Source organism: Nannospalax galili, unplaced genomic scaffold, assembly GCF_000622305.1.
Source record: "Nannospalax galili isolate Female #2095 unplaced genomic scaffold, S.galili_v1.0 scaffold1191, whole genome shotgun sequence".
In the NCBI taxonomy this organism is placed as follows: Eukaryota; Metazoa; Chordata; class Mammalia; order Rodentia; family Spalacidae; genus Nannospalax; species Nannospalax galili.
In genome coordinates, this window is record NW_008330570.1 from 4,291,614 (window position 1) to 4,296,734 (window position 5,121).

Sequence of the window (5,121 nt, forward strand, 5' to 3'; positions counted from 1 at the left end):
ATATATATATATATATATTTGAGTTTTTGTACATTTCATAGCCTACATCTTGCTCATGTTTAGACTCCCTTGCCTATCTTCACCCTCCATAACCACCCCCCCGTCATATTTTATGCACCCTGTCATAGATGTTAAGGCCTTTCAAGTCAAGTGTTCCCAGATTTCCCTCAGTGTGAGTTCATCCACTGGAACCTGGTAGGCCTATTTAGTCTCACTCCCTTAAAGAAGACCAACTCTCTCTCTCTCACCCAGCAGTGATGAGTTGCCAATAGTTCCTCAGCTAAGGTTGGGGGTTCTTACCTGTTTCCCAGGTTCTCTGCTGGGTTGTTTTCTGGTTTGAGTTTGCATAGGTCTTGTGCATGTTGTTTGTCACCATTGCTCTAAGTTCATATGAGCAAGTTCCCAGCCACCTGGAAAACTGTTTCTTTGTAGTCATTCATAATCCTTGGCTCTCACAGTCTCTCCACCCCTGGTTTTGCAATGATCTCTAAGTCCTGGGAGGCAAAGGTTTAATATAAGAGTCCTATCTAAAGTCATAGGCTCTACAGCCTCTTATTCTCTGCATTTCAACCAGTTGTGGTTTTCTGTTTTAATCTTTGTCTGTTCCATGAGGAAAGTTCACTGGTGAGAGTGGAGAGATGTGTTAACATTCTCTCTACCTCTTGATCCACTGTTTCCTGAACCTTAGGTATACAGGTTCCATTGTAGATGTGTCACTTAGGGTTGGGCCTCTCACAAACACTTATTCTCTGTTTGACCAGTTTTAGAACTCTGTAATGGTCTCCATCTGTTGCAAAAGGAAGCTTCTTTGATGAGTGGTGAAAGGTATACTTATCTGTAAATATAAGGATACAAATTTAGTACACAGTAAGCAATCACATTGGTCTAGAAACATGACAGATACAGGTTTTTCTCTAGGATCTATGACTTCTCCAGCCATGCATATTTGCCTATGTTTACAGTACCACAATGGGAATTCCCTCCCATTGAGGAGGTTTTAAGTGAAATTAGATAGCTATCAATCATCCCCAAGATAAAAGTGCAGCCAATGTACCAATAGAAATAATTTGCTGTGCTGGTCATTGCTGTGATTATTAAGCTTTACAGATGGGCTTTTGTGGGGTGCCACAATTTCAGATAATTTATGAACAGGTTCTGCTGGTGATGCCAAACTCTAGTCTTCTGGTTAATGCAGATATTTTATCTTTACAATTAAATGTGCTTTACTCATGGGGCACCTTCTCTCGACTTGGCATAGACATTAATCCTTTATGTTCCACATCTACATCCATCCTCCATGTTCATGACTTCTCTCTCTTCTATCTATAGCCTACTCCAATACATGTTTCTCACTTTTCATCTCCCCACTTTCCAAATATATGCCAGCTGGCTTTTGACAACACAAATTTCTACCATCCATGATTGGCCGTTAAGAATAATGAGGATATAAAAAGAAAGTAACTCATTGGCTTGTCTGCTTATTATTCTAATTACCCAAGCTTTAGTGTTTGCTATGTGCTTGTGATAAAGGAATATCAGGGCATGTTCGAGAGCAACAGAGCATTTTCCAGCTCTGTTGTCCTTAGTTTAAGAGGTTAAGGTCCCAAAACCTCAACAACCACCAAAGCCATCTTAAGCCAGAGGCTCGTGAATTGGAAGAATGATGAAATTCACAAACCACTAAGGGTGAGCTTTAGAAAGGAATGTTATATTATAGGAAGCTTAGAATAGAGAAGACAGCACCCTTATACAGCAGGAGGGGTCCCTGAGGTGTGGGATACCACTGAGTCTCATATTTGGGAGTTAATAAGGGTTTACTAGGGGGAGGAAAGAAGGAGGAGATGAGCTGGTCAGTCCAGTTTCCATTCCAGGTGTCCAGGTCCCTCAAGGTTCTGGGAACATCCTCAGCATGTCTTCCAGGAACAGGGTATTATTCAGGTGAAAAAAGATAAGGAAAACCAGATCCCCTTATTGGCATCTCCAGACTCTAGCTATGGCAGAACCAGAGACATCGTTGGATTAGATAGTTCTGGCATCTCCAGCCTTTGGTAGAGACAAGTTTACTGACAAATCCAAGGGGTTTCCAGCTCTCAGCTGAGAAAGAAACTGGCCATTTTTCTTTTGGAGTCATTACCCTAAACTGCTCTACATCCTGCTCTCATCACTGGGAACAGAATTAAACAATCTATATGTACCATTCAACTTTACAGGAAACATATAACTCTTCCCATTTTACAGATGAGTAAATAATTTCTCAAGATCACTAGCTTTTAAATTGTAGAGACTCAATTCAAGCTTAGCTACACTGAATCTATCAGCTGATACTCACAATTACTCCCTTATGGTTGTCCCCATCTATGAGCATCCAGCATCTATGAGCATCCTGGACATAAACCTCTGCAAATCAAGTCAAGCTGATGAGCTCCTCAGTGACCCAGCATCCACAGGCTCCAGGCAGATATCCCACTGAGAACTCTAATGTACCTTTTCTGAAAGCATCCTTGAGGACCCTGTGAGCATGTGGCTCAGTACTGCACAATCTTATGAATAGTAATGAAATCCAATCAGTAACAGAGGCCTGAGATTTTAATTGAGCTATCCTTTAAAGGCCTGCTTTTCTCAGTGTCAAGGTCATGTTCTCCTAGCTAACGTAAGTTATTTTATGTGCATAGCAGAGATAATAGACACTGGAGACACATTGAGGACAAGTGGCATACGGCATGAAAGAAAGGAGGAAATATACGAAAAGTAATCATTGAAGTATACACTATAGACCTTCCCATTGATAATTGGTTTAAATTATTAAAGCACATAAGAGGTTATTAACTAGAGAGAGTATAAATTACTATTTTTTCTTTCTTTTTTTTTTGCTGAGCATGACTTTTCAAAGTCTCTTAAACTTCTACATTAAAAAAAGCTTCAAATTTAAAGTCATTAAAAAAATACCTTTTAAGACTTATCTCCAGAGTGGATGGATGAGGACAGAGCAGATGCTTCATGAATTTGAGATCCTGTTACCTGCCATCAGAGCATAAAATGTGAAATGGTATTTAAATAATGCTAATAGTGCTCAGTGGGTGGCTGGCAGTGGGCTGGTCAAAGAGTCAGGGCTATGGGCCCCCTGGGGCAGAGCATCCCTGAGGAATGAGGACAGACTGCTGATAACAGGGCCTTTCAGTTCCTGGGAAACTGGTGAACAGCTCTGGGAGCACAGGTCTGTGAGGATGGATGTGAATTTCATGGGAGGAGAGCTGATCTTACCACGTTTACTATGGTTAGCCACAGTGGGAGAGCAGCCAAATCATGCCCGAAAGACCAAAGTAAGAGGCTGAGGCCTGAAGAAAATGGCTGGCATCCCTCTTCCCCTTCATGACAGATTGCTGATTTAGACCTGACTCTGGGGCCCTTCCTGACTCTTCTGCAAATAGACCTGATGAGCCTGCTCTTATCTACCACAGCTCCAATCTTCTGGGGCTCTGCATTAGCATTTTTAGGATGTTCTTTTCTGGCAAGAGACCTTCTATCTAGTAAGGCCAATTATCTCCTTAGATTCCTACTTCTATCTTTATTCATTAACTCCCGATTCCTCTCTCAGAAATGAGCTAATTTGAGCCGCTGGCCTTTTCTTTGAATGACTTTCCTCCTTGTGGCCTAAACCCAGGATACTTTCTGCTCAGCCTCCCTCTCGGCCTTCTTTCCTGCCCTTTTCTTTCCTCACCTCTGACTTTTATTCATCACGGCAACCTCACTGACAAATAAACATGATGGGCAAAACTTCTCCCCTACCAAACCCAAACAAACTGAGCTTTTTCTGTTCTCTCATTATGACAGAAATGCAACATTCCTTTTAAAGATGGCTGGCTACATCATTCATTACATGAGCTAAATGTTATGAACGAAATGCACACACACAAACACACACACATGCATACATACGCAGGTGCATACACACTCGTGCATACACACAAATTGTCATGGGTATCTCATACTAACTTTTTCTGAGATTTTCTCTTTGGAAGCTTAAATTACTAAACGTTTTTGTCCTATCATACTGGAGATTGAACCCAGGGCCTTAACGATTAGCTCTATGCTCAGCCCTCTTTTAATGTGTTATTGATTTATTTATTCTGTAGCTATTCCTTCCCCGTGTCTGATTATATTCTTATGTAATGTCAGCTCCCTTGTTCAGGATCCAAATCAAAATTATATGGCCAGTAGGATTTTTTCCTTGAAATCAGAATTCTTTTCAAGCTCAAAATGGAAAAGTCTTTTCTATTCCAGAGTTAGAATTCCTCCACATAAGGGAAACTGGTCTGCAGAAGGATGTGATAGAAACTGGCCAGATGGAAGGGGCAGTCAGACAAAGACAGAAGGCATGGATGTTAATGGAATTTGAGAATCAGGTTCCAATTATTCCCCTTGCTTTCCTTTAATTGGAATATTAGTCTCTTGTTTGATTATGTGACCTTAGTGGATGTCCTTCCAATAAATTTACTTCTTATCCAAACTCTATTTCCTTCCCTTGATGGTGCTTGTATTGAGAGGGCTCCTGAGCTACAGAGAAATAGATCCCAAAAGAATGTGTGCCTAAATATTAACAGCCCCTATCTATGGGAGTTTTTTCTTTACTTATCTACATTTACCATTTATTTTTTTTTAATATGGAATAGTTACTTAAGTTCAAAAAATGTATTTTGTCTTGGTGATTTATTTGTCTACTTATTTGATTAAAATAGAAATACTGATCAAAGGAATAATGAATGTAATTGTGAAGAAATTCAGTAGATTTGAACCATTCACTAGAACTAGGTCAAGATCAAGTTTATCTGTTTTGCAAATATTTTTTTTAAGTTTCAAGTACTACTAGGTACTGGTTGTATAAGAGGATGGCTACCATGTCTGTTGAACTTGTGAACTAGGAAGGGATATAATTATACCAATAATCATCGAAGTAATTGTAAAGTTGGAACTGTGATGAGTGTTACAAAGAGAAAAAAAAACTGGAAACAGAGAGATATGACCTACTTAGAAATTTCAGGAATACTGTGAGGGGAAAATAGCACTGAGATCTGGAAATAAGCAGAGGGTGATTGAGGAAGGAAGGAAGGACATTTATGGACA